We start from the raw sequence: 21,537 nt of genomic DNA on the forward strand, positions 1-21,537 counted from the left end.
TTATGATTAAAAGTTTGTTGTAAATAGCCTCCTATTGCTACTTTTTCTCTCAGTGCCTGTGACATCCAGGAATGCATCCAGTTCTTCTACAATAAGGGTATGTTCCATCCAGCAGTAACACAGCTCCAAATTGAGTTTAACTCCTAGTAAAGAACATATCATCTGCCAAAAATTTCACTGTCACCTAACTGAGCTTAAGCGTTTTTGTTCTTTTGCAGAGGCCATTCACCTTTACTCACTTTTGCTTCAATGCCTTTACTGCTTTCTCTGCTGAGGTGTCTGTATAAGGTCAAAAACACAAGAGCCACAGTACCTTTGGGATTTTGCAGGAACCAAAGTAGATTTTCCTTCAGAAGTTTCAGATCTGCAGCCAAAGGAAAGCAACAGTATTTTTATTTTTATTTTCATGGGGAACCAAAAGCTATATATAGAAAGGGTGCCCCTACCAGAGGGAAGGCTGAGCAAAAAGGGTTTCATAAAGAAACTTCTATCAGGCAAAGCTTCCCTGAAAACACAAGCACATCACACTCTTGGGCTTGTTAAGAGCACAAATAAAATAAATAAATATTTGAAATATTAGATAATATTTCTGAAATAAAAGCTACCAGAAATGTGATAATCTGATATTAGTAGCCATACTTACATACCAAAGTACCTACACTAGTACCTACACTAGTACCTACACAGCTAGGTTTTTCCCATAAAATGCCTTATTATATACAGCGAAAAGCTGTACGAGAGAGTAAGAACTACTGCATGTAAAGATTTTCAAGAATGTTTAAAGGACAAGCAAAACACTCACTAACAATAATATAAAGGCTTTTGAAAATATACATCTATTCTTTCCTTCTTTATTCTGGAAACAATAATTTATGTTGTTAACTGTACAGGGATAAGATTAGTACAGAGTGGGTCAATGTTTCTTGAAGATGGAGAGCTCATCTGTGAAACATGAAGTCATTGAAGTTATCAAATCAATTCATATGAAAAATAATTAATTTCACATAATGGGTTGAATTTTCCCACTGAAGAAGTTCTAATTTTCCATAGAAGATTAGTGTACTATTGAACAGAAACAGCTCGAAGTAAATATTGCCATGCAAGAAATTTTCCTTCAACTGTACTCAATAAAGTAAAAATTACCCTGAGCTACTTGTAAAAATAAAACAATTTTTATCTTTTACACTCCTTTTGCCTTGCAGCTCTAATATGAATATTCTCTGCAGGCAACTAGCTACAGTTGCCAACTGGTTATAAAAGTCATATCTCAAGTTTAAATGTGTCACCCATTAAAATGTATTTCAAACAAAATAAAATACAAATAAATAAATAAATAAATTGCCAAATAAATTTCAAACATACAAAATTACTTTTATTATGTTACTATTTTGTCTTATAAATGTTTATGACTCCATCATATGTAGAAGAATAACAGCACCAGTACTCCTCAAGCAACCATTTCAAGTGCTGTTGTGTAGTTATAATTGATATAAATGAACACAGTCTTTTCACGCAATTATTTAGAAATAGTAATATGCTTTACCTGTTTCTTGTTTGACATCTTAGAACAAAACACCCATCACCTAAATTCACCCCCCCCCCCCCCCCCCCCCCTTTTTTTTTTTTAATTAACTGTACAGGAACTCTGAGAAAAAAATGTGTTTTCACTTCTGCCTCTGATAACAAAATCTGTGTCATCACATTCCTGTTATAGAAATCTACATCACAGAAAACAACGTGGTAGACAAACATTATCATCACCATGTGGCAAGGCAGTACTTCCTGAATAAATATTCAAGGAGGGTAGCTATAACAGCAGTGTGGGACTGCTTACAATTCATATAAATAGGGATATATCTATCAATTAATTCTCATGCTAAATATTGAACTAGGTGGTGGAAAGTATTGACACAAATATTCTCATGGGAAAATACCTCCTGTTATGCAAAGTATAAAGAGAATAACCCAGTGTGTTTAAATAATATTAACTTTGAATAAACTTTCAGTTTTGTTTAAGCAAAGCCTTTTTCAATCCCTTTTTCAGTCTTATGTTAACTGTAGTGTTAGTAGTCTAAATCCCTTTTGGTCATATTTAACTTTATGCAGATCTCAATAAACTCAGTCGTATATGATTTCTTTTTCTTCAAACTGTCAATTAAGCTATATTAGTCAAGTGTTTCAATTGCTTCCGGGATTGATTTTAGAGTATATGATGGTTATAGGAAATCTATTGGCGTTAGAGGGGATCTGTCTTCTGCTTTAATTCCTATTTAAACACATTTATTCTTCCCTCCCTCTTTGTTCCCATGGTCTTCAATACAGATTTTTACAACTTTCATTTCAAAGGAAAAACAGGATGGGGATAAAGGATGGTTCCTAAAATCTAGCTTGGAAATCAACTGGCATCTATTTTCATAGGATTTTTTTTTTTTTCCAGCTTTGTATGAGCACTTCTCATAATGGAAGGAACTAACAGAAAAGGATTGTTCCATAAAATAAATTTATGAAAACAAATTAAACCAGCATTCAAGATGGTGCTGCAGGGATATCATGGTAAAGGAGATTTTAATATCCATTTTTTCCCAACAAGAGAATCAAGGCAGAAGGTAACAAGCTGAGGATAGGATAAGCAGTGTCCTGTTGTTGTGGTTTAACCCAGCAGGCAGCTCAGCACCACACTACTGGTTGCTTACTCTCCCTGTTGGCATGGGGGAGAGAAAAGGAAAGGTAAAAGTGTGAGAACTCATGGGATAAAATACAGACAGTTTACTAGGCAAAGCAACAGCCATGGGGCAAACAAAGCAAGACAAGGAATCCATTCATCACTTCCCAACAGCAGGCAGGAATTCAGCCACTGCCAGGAAAGCAGGACTCATCATGGGTGATGGTTTCTTGGAAAGACAAATGCTATTATTCTGAACATCCCCCCCTTCCTCCTTCTTTACCCCAGCTGTTATTGCTTATCATGACACCACATGGTGTGGGATATTCTTTTGGCCAGCCTGGGCCAGCTCCCCTGGCTATGTCCCCTCCCAGCTCCTGGTGCACCCCCAGCCTCCTCACTGGCAGGGAACACAATGAGCAGGAAAGGCCTCGGCTCTGTTTCAGCACTGCTCTGCAACAACTAAACATTGGTGTGTTATCATTGTTATTTTCATTAAAAATCTCAAAACACAGCATCATATGAGCCTTTAAAAATAACTCTATCCAGGCCAAAACTGTGACACCTATCCTGCCTGTTAACTGAGGACAGGACAAGTAGTGGTAGGCTATATTACAACAGCAAAGGACATTTGGAATGCCTCATAGGACAACAAAGTTGAACAGTTGAAATTTTCTTCAATGGAGGTTGGTTTTTTGGTTGTTGTTTGTTGTTGTTGTTGTTTAAAAAAAATTCATTTGCCAAATCAGTCTGTCAGGAAAGGAGAGCAGCTGTGATTTCATGAAAGGACTAAGAGACTGAATGGGCTTTTGAAGCTCTTCCTCCTTAAGCTGAAGAAAAGGTTTTCATTCTGAAGTTCATCTACTTGCAAATGCTTTTTGTAATGAGATACACTGATACCACCTTTTCAATTCTGTGCCTGTAGGACACTATCTTCAGTTTGCTGAAACAAAGCAAAAAGCAATAATTTCTTCAGAAGCCCATGCATGCATTTCTCTTCCCTGCACTGTGCCAAAGCAGCAGTTGAGAGACAGGGGTAACTGGGGGAGGTTGCAGTGGGCACCCACCCCTGGAACACTACTGTGGCCCTCAGGAAAAAATCTGATTTCCAACACAGGGAAGACAATTCTTCTCAAAAATAAATAAATAAAATAAAATAAATGCATATTTCAGGAGTGGCTTCATTTCTTGAGGGAGCCAGCCCTCACAGTTCCCTAACAGCATCTCTCATCCACTACTTACCTTTGAAAGCTCATGTTGTCTTTGAATTAAAGACATCATCACTCCAAAATCTGGAGGAACCCTTTCAGTTACTATTTGCAAATACTCCTTTTTTTTTTTTTTTTTTTTTTTTTTAACCACCTGATATTATTTCTTTCAATAAATCTTCAAATGAAAATTGTAAATGTTTGGTAATCCAGGAAAATAAAGTAATGGTTGGAAAAAATGTTGGAAACTACAGCATTTTCATGCACTATTCACCAGTGAACACTAAAATGCTCATCTATCATGGAGTATCTGCCATCTAACTAGAGCTAGAGCAAATGAACTCTCACTTTGCTCCCAGCTCCACTCAGCTACCCTTAGAATTATTTTTGCCAATGCAAATCCCTGTTAATCATGGTTTCTTGTGATCTATACCATTTCCAAAGATAGCTACAGACCCTCTGGAGAGACATGTGAAAAATAGGAGATCCCAAGAGACAGAAGTGGTAAGGTTTCTGATACATTAAATGCATTACCATAACCATAAGAAAGTGAAAATGCCAATGAAGAATTTATTTGTGTCCTCAAAATGGGCAATAGAAATATTTTCTTCCAATGTCACAAACTCCATTTTCAGGTTTAACAGTGATTACTACATGTCCATTAAGACAATGAGTCTCCATAGACTTGGAGAGACTTTTTGTCTGGTTTGAGGAAAGATATGCTGAGCTAAGAAATGGATGGTAAGAGGGCCACACAGGAGTGACTGGGAGAATGACGATAAGGTCATGAGCTGCTACAAGGAAATCTAACTTCGTTGTGTCCTCCATATTTGCTCCAGTTCAGCTTCTTACTCTGACAGACAAATATGTTTTTGGTGATTCCTAAGGCTGTCCACCCAAACTTCGTGTTCTTTGGGTCTGGACTATTTCTTTTTTTACCTGAGGGTACATATTTTTCTAAAAAGTAAAAATATGGCCAATAACCAGCAGTCAAAAGATCCAAAATGAAACACAGAAGATGTATGTATCATTTGTGTAGGCTCAATCAAGTAGTCTTAAATTGACTTGCTCTTGTGTCCATATCAGAACAGTCATGGAGTTTAGTGTAAGCAAAAATTCATTGAAGATTTTATGCAGAGACCCTTTACAGGACATTCATCTGATGTGCAAGTATGAGGCTGTAGTGGGTTTACATGGCAAGGTTTTGGTAGCAGGGAGCCATAGGGGTGGTTTCTGTGAGAAAGATCTAGAAGCTGCCCCATGTTTGGGAAGGGCCCCATGGTTTTCCAGATCTGAGCCAATAAGCGATGTTGTTTGCGCCTCTGTGAGAGCATATTTAAGACAGGGAAAAAAACACTGCGCCAGACAGCAGCCGGGAGAGTCAAGGGAGTGAGAGAACAGCCTTGCAGGTGCCAAGGTCAGTGTAGAGGGAGGGGGAAAGGTGCTCCAGGCGCCGGAGCAGAAGTCCCCTGCGGCCTGTGGTGAGGACCATGGTGAAGCAGGATGTCCCCCTGCAGCCCATGGAGTACCACGGTGGAGCAGGGTTCCATGCTGCAGCCCGTGGAGGAGACCACGGTGGAGCAGGTGACCTGGCAGGAGCTGCTGCCCGTGGGGGACCCAGGTTGGAGCAGTTTTCTCCTGAGGGATGGACCCCATGGTACGGACCCATATCTGGAGCAGTTCTGGAAGAGCTGCTGCCTGTGGAAAGCCCACGCCGGATCAGTTCATCAAGGACTGCATCCCGTGGGTGGGACCCCACAGCACAGGGGACGAGAGTGACCGAGAAGGAGCGGCAGAGAAGAAGTGCTGTAGACTGACCATAACCCCCATTCCCCGTTCCCCTGCGCTGCTCGGGGGGAGGAGGTGGAAGAGGGTGGATGGGGGGAAAGGTGCTTTTGGTTTGCTTTTTCCTTTGTTTTCTCACTTCTCTCGCTTGTTAGTAATAGGCAATAAATCTTACTATCTCCTTATGCTGAGTCTGTTTTGCCCGTTACAATAATTATTGCGTGATTTTCTTGTCCTTATCTCAACCCTTGAGCCCCTTTTCACATATTTTCTCCCCATTCCTCTTTGAGGAGGGGGAGTGAGAGAGTGGCTGTGGTGGAGCTCGGCTGCCCACTCGAGCGGAACCACAACAGAGGCCTCCATGAATTAAGTTCCTTTTTTCTCCCAGGCATGATGTTGTCTTTGAGCCCATGTGGAATGGATCAAGGACACCAGCACGTGTGTATCCTTACTATCAGCCACAGCTAGTTCAAAGTCACTCCACACACACGTATAGCTTTTGATTACAATATCAGTTAAACCAGAGTAGCACATGAAGGCTGAATTTCAAAGAGAGACCTTTTATACCAAAGAATTATTGCCATGCTCCACACATTCCGAATGAGGAAAATTATGACAGAGGAAAAAAAAAAAACAGGCTGTTTGTTGCAATGTGTGGACAGTCCCTATGAACTGCAACAAACTGCCTAAATTAGCATATTTACCAAAAGCATTTTCTTCTGTAACTCACATTCCACACATCTAAATCCTTTTGCTCTACAGTTATTCTGCTCCTACTAAAACTAAAAAGAGCACACGGAAAGACACACTGATTGTATGTAAAAAAATAAAAAATAAAAAAAAAAATAAAAAAAAATAAAATCTAATGAAAATGGAGAACAAAATGTAAGAGACGGAAAGGTTCAGATATTAAAATACTTGCATATTTAAATAGTCTATCTGTATTTGGAAGACAGAAATGTAGTACAAACAGCTTCAAAATGCCCAAGGTTTATCTGTTACAAGTGCTCTTAAGTATACACTTGGTACTTCACAGAAAAATGTAAAATAAAAATTGGATAGCTCCAAAGCATGAGATAACATCCACTGTGTGTCCCAATATAGCAAATATAAAGCCAATACTAAAGCACAGCAGCACCCATGAGAACCGCACAAAAAAAAGCACCATCAGCAACTTTTTTGCTTGTAATGTTGGAAATTTGTCATAAACCATTTTCAGATAGACTGTATTCTGTTCTACTGCAGAAAACTACAACAGCAAAAGAAACATCCTTCCCCAGGAAGTATCTCTGCTAATCTTACCAGCAGAAAATTTCAGTTTGACTTGAATTTTCTCATCAACTAAACACTGGACCACATGTGAAACGTAGAGGAAGCAAACTTCTAAAAGCATTAGTGCCCATGGCCTCTTAGCTATCCAATCAGCAGCCCATCCCCACCTGAAACCACCCTTTAGGATGCTCTATTTGGCATTGCTTGAGGTACAAAACTAAATAAATGAATTTAACACATTTGTGGAAGGAAGGAAACACTTGTATAAGTGGATACCACTTCATCTCTGTGCCATGCAGAGCAGATACCAAACTCATCCAAGGAGAGCACTCCCACTTCTCTAAAGAATTACAATATTAACCTCCAGTACCAGACAGCTCTATGCAGACTTTCTGGAGTTAAGGAGAAAAGCAGAGACCTTCCAGTTTGGCTGATCTCCAAAACTGTTTCTTCTGGAGTTGTGTTGCCAACCACTGCAGCTGTGCTGTGCTCATGTAGTTCTTCCACACCTATGGAATAAATTCATTAAAATTAGAACTCCCTCTTTCCTGCAACACTCAAAACACGTTCACAGAGTCTAGACCACCAATTTCTACTTGTCTCTCTTCAGTCTTGCAACTGCTTATCTCCAAAAGGAAAAAGGGAGACATTACTCTGACACAGATGACACCAAATGAAGACAACACGGCAGGATTACTTAAATGCTTAAGAATGAGATTATTTTCATTTCAATATTCCAAGTGCTTGATAAAAATTAAAAAAAAATAAAAATAAATCAGAAATTAAAAAGTTGTTTGTTTGTTTGTTTTCTTTTCCTGGGGGGCTTCTGAATTTTCACATACTAGCTTTTGAATTTATGTATCAGTATACTCTTTGTGCAGAATGCTGTCACAAAAGCAAAAACATAAAGCTCCTACAAGTTCCCTTCTCAGCAACCTTTCTTTCAGCCCACTGGAGCAAATGCACAACAATGGTTGGAGATGTAGATGCATGGGCTGTGTGTTCTTTGCCTTCATGGAGGGAAAAACAATTCCTTAAGCCTTCTAGTTGCTTCTGTAACTCACAACAGCAGTACAAAGATTTATCATTTTTAGTGCTTTACACAGGAGCAAGGGGTAAGTTTTATCATTATTGGTTTAATTTCTTTTCTTTACACAAACATATAATATTGAGCTCATGGGAAAAATTAACAACAATGGGCTAATTTCTTGTGCCTAATATTGAATTTAATTAAAAATTGCTTTTTCCCCACTTAGCTAGGTGGTATGGGATGCAGGAATTATTGGAAAGGAGTTGACTCAAAGACCAGAGCAGTGGAATGAATTAGTTCCCTGCAAAAGAATAGACTAATCTTCAGCCAGCTCAACTTTAACCAGTCTCTTTGACTTGCTCCTGCAGTGTGGCAGTCAAGATTTCAGTCAGGTAAAGCAAGTGTAATTGCATAACTGCTCATATGGTTACACTGGGTCCCTCCACAATGCACAATTATTTGTGAAAAAAAGATTACATTGTACTCATTATATTTATTCACGAGGGAAGGGAGGGAGGGAGCAGCTTCAGATGTTTATGAGATTGTCAATGCTGCTTTAAGCCAAAATGCTGCACTTTTTACCCTTACTAAGTTGTTACTGTTCCTGAAACACTGGTCTGAACTGATCATCCCAAGATAAAGAGTAAAGATAGTTCACAGCAGCAAAAACAAACTTGCATCAAAACGTACTTCCCTTCTCAAATTTTAGGTTATATAGCTAAGTTTATTTCAAATAAGAAAAATACAATTCTAAATTTTTTTTTCCTTTCTTTTTAAACCTAGTTTAAAAGGCATATCCCTAACTGTATGTTTCCTGGAGTTTGTCTGTAAAGAAACAAAGCAAATGCCTACTCACTTGGGGATACTTTTTATTTAGCAAAACCTAACGGGAAAGGAACACTACATAACAGGGAAAAAATTCCCTTCCAGACACAATGTGGAAGAAAGCTGATAATATTCTGTTTTGAAGGGAAGGGAAGGGAAGGGAAGGGAAGGGAAGGGAAGGGAAGGGAAGGGAAGGGAAGGGAAGGGAAGGGAAGGGAAGGGAAGGGAAGGGAAGGGAAGGGAAGGGAAGGGAAGGGAAGGGAAGGGAAGGGAAGGGAAGGGAAGGGAAGGGAAGGGAAGGGAAGGGAAGGGAAGGGAAGGGAAGGGAAGGGAAGGGAAGGGGAGGGGAGGGGAGGGGAGGGGAGGGGAGGGGAGGGAAACCACCACCTTCATTTCAGAATAAACAGCATGGGCTCTAGATTCCTGAAATTCTGATGATTTATACCAAAACTCTAACTCAATGTTTGTATTTATAAAGCACACTGAAGGAAATAGCTGTACAATCCACCAATATTATTACTGTTATTATTATTTTTCTTAATTTATACTCACAGTCTTCACACTAATCCTAACTAAACAGGGAAGGATACAAAGAAAAGATTCAGATTTCGAGCTTGGTAGTGTTGTAAGTCAGGAGACTGGATTTGGTTTAGTAAACAACAGGAAAGAAAGCAAGCCATGAGCAGTTTGGCCAACACTTCTTATGATTCATAGAAGTACATGGACAACATGTAATTACTGAAAAAAACACATCTAATCAAATCATACTCTAAATCCTGGCATCACAATGTCCAATCTTTAGCCTTTGTGTTAATTTTAATGGGTTGCTTCCAGCAGCTGCCTCCACCTTGTTTCAATTACCACCGTTCATTCCCAATTCTGTGTTGCTACTTTCTTCACTGAAATACATTACATCTTAAAGTCCACTTGAAATATATTTTCTCTTCTATACAGGATATATTGTAGTACAAATGTTGTCATGACAGTAGCTGTGACAAAGAATGTCCTTGGTACTTGAGAGCCGGCAGTGCCTGCAGCCCCCTGAACTTGCATTGCAGAACCAAGCAGTTGGGTCTAGGCTGTGCATTCAGGGGATGCTGGTGAGTCCTTAGGGCAGTCAGGTTGCAGAACTACAGTGCTAGAATACATTTGCCTTGTACTTCTTGAATTGCAATAACTTTGACTGAACTTAGGAAAAGAGGATGACTTACCTATAAACTATGACTTAATATGAAGTAATCCCTCTGACGTACTGATGTGCGCAAGCTATATTGTTCTCTAAAAACTGCTGGATTCCAATCTCTTACTATAATGTGTCTTTCTTCTGAAACGGCTAATTTTCAGTTGTGCAACTAAATTATTGTTCCCTTGAGAAACAGTCAGCTCCCTCTGTTCATTTCCCTTAAGCCAGTTTCCCAGGGATCTTTATTTACTAGTTAATGATTGAGTCTACTTTTCCAAAATCTAATTATTTTTCCCTTTATTTATTATTTTTTTTTGCTCTGCATGTTTACTTCTGCTGCAGAATGGCTACTTCTGTGCTTCTGGTATTACTGCTGAGTATCATGGTCTAAGTGATTTCATCATCACTTTCACCCAAGTCATCTTTTATCTCAACAGACTCAATTAACATTTTTCCTTTTGTTTAAATCATGTCACTGAGAAGTTTCTCTAACTTCTGTATCAAATCATTTGCAATCTATTCAGAATTTACAAGAATGTGTGCTACTAAATATATTAAACTATTCAGCAAATGATGTTTTTTTTTTTTTAGTAATAAAATAGTAGAAATTCAATATTATAAATTAAATTAGCATCAATAGCCAAGAGTTTTGCCTGCAAAAAGTGACTGGAGTTGGCAATGTAAAAGAAATGATTCAAAAGTGCTCAATAGGTGATATAGTCCATTGCACTATGGTTTAATTTACACGTTAAGATTCAACAAAGAGAAAACCCAGCTGCCTGCAACCAACATTAGAATAAATATAAAGAACCTCTGTCATTATTTATATACTTGTAAAAGCAAAACTTTGCTGTTTTCTTATCTTTTATCATGAAAACTGAAAATCATTGTGGAGAAAAAAAAAAAAAAGGCAAATTTGAAATACTACTTAATATAACTTCATAAAATTCAGTTCATCCTTCAGTGTGTTTTTCTCCTCTCTAATGAAAGCACAGAGCCATCAAAAGTCATGTCCTCATTTATCTACTCATTTTGTACCTAGAATATTGTGTGTTTTCTCAAACTGCAAACTAAATGCTGTACAAATGGAATAACACTATAGAGATAAGGGTTTCTGTCACCAGTTGAAAGTAAAAATTATCCCAACAAATCTGCTGGAAGTGGACAAAACTCTAATCATTCAGCTATTCTACAAAAGGAAAATTAGACTGGAAAATGATTTTGAAGGACCTTCATTGAGTACTTACACACTTTTACTTTGAAAGTAAGTCTAAACTTTCTAAAACAAAGAATAAACAGAGAAACTTTATGCTTCCCCAGACAGAATCAACAACCCTATATGGGTTGCCATTACAGTAAGGAATCCATGTATTTGCCATTACATCTGTTTAAATGCCCCTTTGTTTATTCCAGTATTTCCAAATATAAATCATTGAAACTGAAATCAGGGTAAATGAAATGGTGCTTTGTAGGTACTGATGTGCACAGCTGTTGGAAATACCTCAATGTTCCATGTCTCATTGTCTCTAAAGTCTCATGGTGTGGAGCTTACACCAGCCAAGGAAAAAAATGTACACTAATATCTGCAATCTTTTATAGTCTAAAACTAGGAAAGAAATCTTCTTGAATCAGTGTTCTCATAATGGTGTAATTTCATTGAAAAAAATAGAATCAGAATTTTCAATTTGCCAGATAAAACAGATTCTTACCTGATGTCAAAATCTCACTGGAGGGTGGTTTGATTATTTATTTATTTATTTTCTCGTTTGTTAGTTTGTTTTCTCCAGGTATTTTGCAGTTTTATTCTGCAGAATTTTGATAATTAATTTACTATAAGCAAAGTCTTTATATAACCTTCAAGTTTCATGAGTCATTACAGTATCTGTTGGCCATAACACATATTTCCCTTTGATCATACTTAGTTTCCAGTAATAATTCTCTTAATATAAATTGATATAAATTCATATTGTCCACAGGACAATTTCTGCATAATTAAATAAAGGAGGGGAGGTGTAGGGTTTTTTGTTTGTTTGTGTGCTTGTTTAATGCAAACTATAATGAGAATCCATTGATAAATTTGGTTCATTGTTAAAGATCTTAGGAATTAATATGACATGAATATATGAGATTACAGACCCCAACAGTGAAAAAGAGTAAAATTACAACAAGCAGGTGTTAATAAATGCACACACACACAGACATACACATAATAAAACATTAAAACCAGTAACAGCTGTCAAGCCTGTAATATATAGTTGTCCATTTTTTGATTTGTTCTTTTCAACCCAAGAAAAGCAAACAAGCCACTGTGAAGCTTCTGAATATGAACAGTAACAAGAAAACAAGCTACAGAATAATGCAAGTAGGGATGCAAAATGACAGGTACATGACTAGATACAGTTTTTCCTCAAAAAAAAAAAATCAACGTTGTGTTATTAAAAACAATGACAATGTTTTTAACTCTGAAACTCTGATTTGGGCAAAGTAAATAAATCATATAAACTGTAGTAGGTTGTTTTTGCTGTTGGTGGAGGTGTTTTGTTTTTCTTTTTACTTGTCTCACTAGTTTCTTCTCCTCTTCTGCAAGGACATCTTAGCATTTTTTCTTAAATGTAGAGTAAGAAATTAAATACACCTTAATTGAGGCAGCTTAAAAACCTGTCACTACAGACTAGTGTCTGAGATGTTATAAAGCAAGGGACATCTGCTGCAGTAATGTTCAGGTGTAGCAGAGTTTAACCCACATAATATAGAGTGGATTTATGTTGCTTAATAAAACTGGCATGTTTTAATACTTTTCTTTTTTTTTTTTTTTTTTTTTTTTTATTGGAGTTACAGTTTGAAGGACACTCAACAAGGCATATGTCTTTCACTTGACTCTCATAAGTTAGATCATCCTCTTTGCTTGGATCATGCTTCCCTCTGGCAGGGAGAATTTGCTGCTCTTCATAAATGAATGCACATAAACATGATATTTACAGCAAAAAAAACAAAAAGGTAAATGCTGTCTTTGAAGAGCTGAGTTTGGGTCAGTAGTCGTCAAATAAATCTGTGAATATTTGTGTTTGCCAGATTATCTTTTGAGTAATTAGATAAAATGGATATATATATATATATAATTATTAATAGACATTGCTCTTCAATAAACAAGAACACTTCATTCTCAAGACAGTGATGTCTGTTATGGCATGGTATGTATGCAGTCCAAAAGAGCTTATTGCAAAAGTCAGGGCTAACATTTCTACCCAAGGTTGAAAAAAGAGCTCTACTCTTCACTTGAAAAAAGGAAAAAGGAAAAAAAAAAGGGGGGGGGGGGGGGGGGGGGAGGGAAATAAATAAATAAAAGGAAAAAGCAAAAGGACAAAAATAATGAAAAAGGAAAGAAATATAAAAGGAAAAATGAAAAAGGAAAAAAGGAAAAATAAAAATAAAAAGAAGTAGAAGCAAAGTGATACTGAACATTTGTTCAAAAGGGGCTAAGAGGGAACCTGACCATACTATAAGTGGACTTCATTTACTTATCTATTTACTGCCTGTATATTCCACTGATAGACTGGGGACTGTTTTCATTTTTTTGTTTTGTTTTTCACAAACATTCATCAGCTCCAAATAAAAAAGAAGAAATATAACAGTTGGAAAACATATATTTCCTCTAAGTAACAACAGCATTTCCAATTGCTTGTGATATAATAGTACAATATTTTTTGTTTATTTACTTTTTCTCTAAAAATTACAACAAGTTTATCCTAAGACCTGAGTAAATTACCGAACAGAAAGAGGAGATATACTGTGAAAGCAGAGCTCTATTTCTCACAGATTATGTCTTGGAGTAAATATTTCAGGAGAAAAAGAAACTGTATTGCAAACAGACACTGTCCTACTTGTGTCTCTGAATATGACCTCGAAGGACTCACCATACTTGAATATGTGCTCAGATGGCATTGTCCCTCAGTGCAGCTGCCTTGGATAAGTGCAAAGGATGATATTTTGCCTACTTATTTTTAAAGGAGCTCTCTGTAAAGTTCTTCTCTCCTTCCATGTCAGATTTTTAATATTCAGAAATCAGTGGGTCAGCATTGCGTAGTTTCAGTGGCAATTAGTTCCTGGAATAGTCAAGGTTATTAATCAAGGAATAAGCCAGACATCTTGTTATGAAATAGTATTGATGCTGAGTTTCAACTGAGAGCCTCTGTAGCAATCTAAATTTGTGACTATTTTTATTCCATACCTGAAAAGAAAAATAATAAACATTTATGTTGCATAGGCATACAAGTTGTAACATCTCTCAGCAGCTATATAGAAACCAGTATACTAAAATAATTTGCCATGCTAAGAAATCTGTGATTTCTGTGACACATAAATTCTAATTCCTTTCTGTTCCTGACACAAGGGAATTCTTTATTACCTAAGTAATGAAACAGATCTTCAGGAGGGAGAGTGTCACAAATAGGACAAGGAAAGTAGATGAAGATGCAAACTAATACTCTAAACAGGCTCTTGGATAGGTCCTTCACTGTTATTGATAGAAACAGCTCCCTTATAGTGAGTATGGAACTTTTTGTATCAGTTTCTTTTTATTTATGTGTTATTCATGATAAATTTACAGCTTCAGGAACAAGCTTTGAAAAAATGTGTGTTGGATTTAAGAGCTGTTATTAGTCTTTTGTCAGATCTGAGCTTTTATAAACTTAATAAGCACAGCTTTCAGTTAGGAATGGCCCCTAACTGATATTTCTAGCCAAAGTAGAGATGGAAAGAATCATAATTTCACTGGTGTTCTTTTCTTGCACATGCTGGACTTTCTTGCACCCATTAAATTGCATAGGCCTTGCAAGTCACAGGAATGGATTCTGCATGTATTTCTTAATTTCTTCCCATTTATCCCACAATGTGTGATAAAAGCAAAAGAACAGCTATATGGTGTGAACAGATCTTCGGTCTGTGGAATTACGTGCCCTTATTTCTAAACATGACAAGAATTAAAAAAGACAAGCCTTGAGGATATTGAATACATTAATACCTTAAAAACAAATTTCCAATAAGATTTTAGTTGCACAGTAACATCCTAAAGAACTGTGCAACCTGTCTCCTGCCTCAGGGGAAGACAAATGCCAGAAAAGCAGAGAAGTATTACATATATCAGGATTTCTGACGCTTGCACAAAATATTGTGTAGCACTTGTCTTGTGAGTATAGTAAACCTGATAAATTGGACCAGTTGATACTGCAGATTGGTATCTGTGAACTCAGCACACACACACACACACAGAATTTTCTAGGTTGGAAGAGACCTCAAGATCATCTAGTCCAACCTCTGACCTAACGCTAACAGTCCCCACTAAACCATTTCCCTAAGCTCTACAATATCAGCACAACAGATTTTAAGAAAATTCTGCCATCTTAATGCACCTTTTGTGACTGGGACCGGTGTTCAGTTAAGAAACTTACTAACTGTAACTTCACTGATGTTTCTGGTAAGTATGTCTGGGTATGGCCAAACAAGAATTAAGACAGACAGGCAAACAAATAAAAAAACATATAAATTTCTACAGCTTTTCAGTCTGGGCTCAGTGTTTCATTGACTGAGTTCTTGGGTGCTCCAGCCCCTAGTAGATTTCCTCCAGAAGAAACAAAGATGTTTTGATTCAGACGCATGTTCAGAAACTATATTGTTCTTTTTACATGTTACTCAGCTTTTAGATAATCATTTGCTATTTCAACAGCAATAACTTTTATTTATTTTTTTTTAATTACAGTATACATAAAGTAGTAAAACATATATTTTTTAAAGGTCATGTTTACTTTATTTGAGCTATACCAAGAGCTTAGGAGATAATAGTATTTTGACTATATTTTTTTAAAATTGCAGTACATATTAGCAAGTGGTACAGGGAATATATAGAGAGATTTTTGCTAACCTGATAATTGAATATGGATCAATCTTCAATATCACATTTATATCTTAATATGCTAAAAGATGTCTCACATGCGTCATCATGACTGTATAAGTAGGGGGACAGACAAAATTGGTAAACTACTGTAAAATTGACATGACTGCTAAAATGTATGCTTAGAATTTGTTTGTCTTTTGTTCTGGCTTATACTGAGAGGCTTATATCTGGCACATGCCAGAACAATCTAGCACCTGTGTTTGATCCAAATTTTGTTTGTTTAATTGTTTGTTTTATTTCAACAAAAAAACACCCTTTTTTACTGTAACCAAAAGCACACTAAGTACTGCATTATTTTTATCATATAGTTTTGTAACAGAAAATTTAAATGCATTTCCAAGAATCTAGATATCTATTATTTTTCCATTTTATTCCAATTACTTGGGTGTTGCTTCTGAATCTCATAACAAAGTATGTAAAATACAAAGTATAAACCATAAAACTAACAACCAAAGACAAAATGTAAGCATATACATCATCTATAATATGTAAGCATACGCTATGTCATCTTTCAACTGGAGAACACATGCATATGCATGCATACTGTAGAGCATTATATGTTGTAAACTTTATGCATGCAAAATAACCTTTAGTTTTGTATACCCTGAGGACACTTACATTTTCAGTTATTCAGAATGGATTTTTCTATGTTGTTTGCTGCTGTAATACCAAACAAGGAAGAAGATGGAAACACAGAAAGAAGAAACATCAATACGTCTGTATTTTATCAAATCTAACAGATTTGATGTAACAGATCTTCTATTTTACCTATGGTAAGGACACAGATAAACTACCTATAATGCAAACTGATTTAGAGAGTTATGTACACATACACAATGTAGTTCTTCATATCTATTACAAAAATTCTTATACATTCCATTCTCTGGCTAGATGTAAATGCAGAATTTTGGTAACAGAGCAATAGGAAAAATGCACGCATTAACTAAAAATCATTAATCAATCAAATAATCTTAGAATATATGGCAGCTACATAGAAACTATTAAGCTCTCAGCCTTCAAGCTGTACTCAGTCCTGGAATCTGTTAAACTAGTTTGGTTGCTGGCCAATAAAAATACTGAAACAACTTTCTCATTCATTATGTGGTTGATAAATTCCCCCCTTGGGATACTAAAGAAGAAAAACAGATTAAAAACTTATCACTGTAACACAACAAGGTTAAACTGATGGATTTGTTCACCCTATCTGAATGCCATCTACCAAGCAAAAAGCAGAAATGTTGACTACAGCAATGTATTTTCTTTTCTAGATGCATTTACTGTTCTTTTTCTTTTTTTTTTTTTTTTTTTTTTTTTTTTTCTTCAGGTCACTGATTCAAATTCAGTCAAAAGGTCTGTATAAGCTCTAGAGATGCAGCAGAGAACAAAGGATAACATGGAGGCATTTGTAAAGTCTCTGCACAGAATCACGGCATCAAAGAATGGCCAAGTTTGGCAGGGACCTCTGGAGGACATCTGGTACAACTCCTGCTAAAGCAGACTCACCCAGGGAAGGTTACCAGAATCATGTCCAGGTGGCTTTGAAGATCTCCAAGCAGGGAGACTCTATAACCTCTCTGGGCAATTTGCCAGTGCTCCATCACATGAAGAGGTTTGTTAATGCAGAAATCATTTTGGTTATTATTTTGAGTATCCCCAAAAGTTTAATCCATCATAGCCTAACAGTGTTAAATTTTGTAAGGGGAAGAAAGGAAAACTCAGAAAGCTACAGTTTCAGCACCAAAAGTTCATACTTTCTTCATACCATAGATTAAACAGCAACATGGAAGGGAAAAAAGAAAAGGGAAGAAAATGGAAGGGAAGGGAAGGGAAGGGAAGGGAAGGGAAGGGAAGGGAAGGGAAGGGAAGGGAAGGGAAGGGAAGGGAAGGGAAGGGAAGGGAAGGGAAGGGAAGGGAAGGGAAGGGAAGGGAAGGGAAGGGAAGGGAAGGGAAGGGAAGGGAAGGGAAGGGAAGGGAAAAAAAAGTACTTTTGCCTAAGAAAGTCTTTCATGATTTAAACCAGTCTCCTGGCTTCTTCCATCATTTTTTAAGTGAGTATCTAGCTCTACAAAAATAGAAAGATGTAGCACTTCCACAGTTCTTGTAAAAATGACACCTGTAATGGCTTTTGCTCATCATACTCTGTCAGGTGAAATACAAATAGTATTCCTAACTGTGCCCAGTAATCACAAGTAGTGTAATCTGTTATTGCTGTTCTGGCTCAAGGTACCAACTGCATTAGAAAAAAATAAAAATAAATAAAAAATATCAATTTTCCCATTCATTGGATGAAAAATACTGTATGAGATGAAACAAAAAAATTAGACCTGTTTTTCTGTTTTGAGGGAAGTGCAACTGTTAAATAAAAGACATTCATTGCTGCTGCTAACCTTTGAAAAATAGTTTTCATCTATTACTTATTAACAAAGATAGATTCATATCTTAAGTATGAAATTAATTGCAACTATAACACACTGGAAAGTGGGTTTGTTCATTTGTTTAATTACTTAGTGGGACTCCTCAGTCAAGTAAACGTACACAGATATATAAATATTTTCAACATCAGAGCTGCGTCTGGCACTTTACCACTGTATCTCCTCATGATATTTTAAAATCTCTTTATTTCACTTGAAATGTCTAATTTTATTTTTAAAATCTCATTATTAGGCCTCATGAAAAGAAAAATTACTAATACTTACATTTTTATCACCATTTTTAGGACATTCCTACAGACGTACTTTTTATAACATCAGCTCACATCTTTTATTGAGTGATTCCCTTACTCAAAAAAAAATTCTTTATTATATGGCTTTACAGAGGAACAAAGTTAAGGTAATTTGCTTGATATATTTGCTTCTAGAGCTCAAAATGTCACAGGAGCTGTGGCAAGATGATGGAGAAACTCAAGTGAAATTGAAAATCTGTAGTACAATACTGTGGTGTGCTGACCCTCAGCATATAAATGCCATTCTCTTTTACAAATAAGTTATATCTGAAAAACATGTCAAGACATAAAACTTTCAGACATGCGTCTTTCAATATCTTCTGATGCTGAAGTAAATCTGGGTGACTTTTAATGATCTGTCGGTACTGAAATAGATGTTTCAGAACAGTGAACGCATTACTTCTTCTTAAAGTATCCTGTCTATAACAGCGAAGAACTGTTTGTTTTCCAGTTGATGTCAGAGAAAAGTGGGATGTTTTTCCTTTGCTTATTATTTTTCTTTTTTACTATCATAATAAACAAAACTTGTAAGAGGGAATTTGTAAGGGGGAAAAGGGAGACCTTCTACACATGAAGACATTATCCCATAGATGCTTGGCACATGTCAAAGCACTAAGTACACTGTGCAACCTTTCCACGATCTTTCTTCTTTTCCTGCTTTTTGCTCAAACTGCCCTTTTAACCCTTAACTACAACTCAGGATCATTTCTGCAGCACAAATAAAGTGCTTATGTATTTCACAATTTGATGAAAATGGTACTTAATTGATAGGAACTCTCCCCACCCCCACTTCCCCACCCCACCCCACCCTGCTGACAATGCCTTTGCTCCGTCCTAAATGACTCTTAAAATGCTACAAATGTTTATAACAAAAATTAGAGAATAGTTGTTTTTCTGCTTTGGAAATTATTTCAACATTACTGTTCAGTCCTTAGAAATAGTAAGCAACCTGATTTAAATTATTTTTGCCTGGACAGAGAACTGTGGTCAAGTTCTAGTAGTCTCTGCAATTCTTTCAAAGATTTGAATATCTTTTAAAATATTAAAGCTTTTAGAATCTTAGAAGCAGAAACAAATCCTGAAAGCAAGTTTCTTTACACAGTCCTACAGGCTGTTTGTGACAACCCAGCTACAATCTTTTCTTTGTCTCTTGAAGCTTTAAAGAAAATGAAATACAGATGAAGGTCATTGTTTATTATATTGTCCCCTCATTGTGACTGGGTTTATTTTTTTCTGCTCTAACTGCTAAGAAACTGTCAGTCCCAGCAGCAGAGATACCAAAACATTTGCATTCCCCACACTATACTGTAAGATTGTTAACAGATGAGCAAGAAAGGCAGGGGGGCTCTTGATTTATTCCTAGGAAAGATTTAGGAAGTGATAGCAGAGCATAACTTTCACTTACCTATTTTTATTTCCTCAATGACACCCACCAATATAGGGCAACAGAGACCCAACAGACAAGAGTGGTTACAAAGAATAAAAGTTCAATTTTTGGGGAAAGGGACCTCCAACTGCCTTTGCTCAGCTTTGCAGCAGCTGCACATACACGTTTTTCTAGTAGGGCTAAAACCAAGCAGTAGCACTGCCAGCACTTCTCCCTTCCAGATTAATAACTGGTGCTTGTTCAGCAAAGGCATTTCTTGACTGGGGATATGTTTTCCCAGTTCACTTCCAAGTTAAGTTTCACCTACTTCTTCATATGTTCCTGGAGAGCTATTCTCCATCCATGTTTATAGGTATCACAAGACAACATTCATGTTTGTGTCTCAGAGCTGTAAACTAGGCCCTGTTTAAGAGTTAGACTCTTTTTCCTTCTAATCATACTATTTTATCGTTTTTGGAAGCATTATGGGAAAATTTATGTCTTGAAGACGCATTAAAATATATCAGGGAAAAAAAGCAGCAAACAAATACTTTCATTATTCTGGATGACTAAGGCATGGGTTTCTTCTCTCAAGTAAAAAAAAGTAATTGCAGAAAAAATCAAAACTTATAGCTAGAGATGTAACAAAGGGAATGTCTACATGTGGGGTCAAACAGAGATAAAAATGGATGCTTTCCTCTCTTCTGTCAAGTGTTGTTGTCATACTTCAGGAAAAAGAAAGAGTCCTGAGGTAGTAGCAGCAACATAACGTACTGAATGACTACAAAGGTGTTATGTAAATACTTGTATACACATGACTCCAGGGCTCCAAATGCCTTGATGCATCTCTGATTCAAGTTGTTAGAAGACACTAATGTTTTAACTACATTTACCTATTGTTATATAGAGACTAATAGATATAAATATTTAAATTAAGAATTGAGAGCCTTTTCAACCTTTGAACTACTACTTTGTTCATTATGATGAAAATCCCTAGAATGACTGCCAGAGTTCTCCAAGGCTAAAAATGGTTCTGATTTTATAGCTCTGTTTAGCTATAAAATCAGAAATCCAACTAAAATGTATAGAATGGAAAGCAAGTGCACAGAACAGCACAGAAGAGCTCCTGTTGGGTCTGTTAATGACATATGATGCTGAAGAGTGCAGTAAGACTCTGAGATAAAGAGAGTCTAGAAGAGTTAGATTTAACAAAAAGTGATGGCAAATATCTAATAAGTATGCTTTCCATTTCCATAGCAACTTCCATCAGAGGAACAGAAAGCACTTTAAAATATCAATCAATTTACCCTCAACACTACTGTGTGGCAGGCAAAATATATATTAGAAGAAATAAAGTTGTTTCCTGGTGATTGCTGGGCTCTATTTTAAGAGTCCTTTTTGCTTTCTCTGCACTAACTTTCTCATTAACATTCATACTTCCATTCTGTCTCTTTCATGTTCTCTCACATGGACTGTGGCATAAAAAGAATGATCAGAGAAATCAGAATAAAGCATGAAGATTTTGGAGGAAAAT

This window comes from Aythya fuligula, chromosome 3, assembly GCF_009819795.1.
Source record: "Aythya fuligula isolate bAytFul2 chromosome 3, bAytFul2.pri, whole genome shotgun sequence".
NCBI classification, from domain to species: Eukaryota; Metazoa; Chordata; class Aves; order Anseriformes; family Anatidae; genus Aythya; species Aythya fuligula.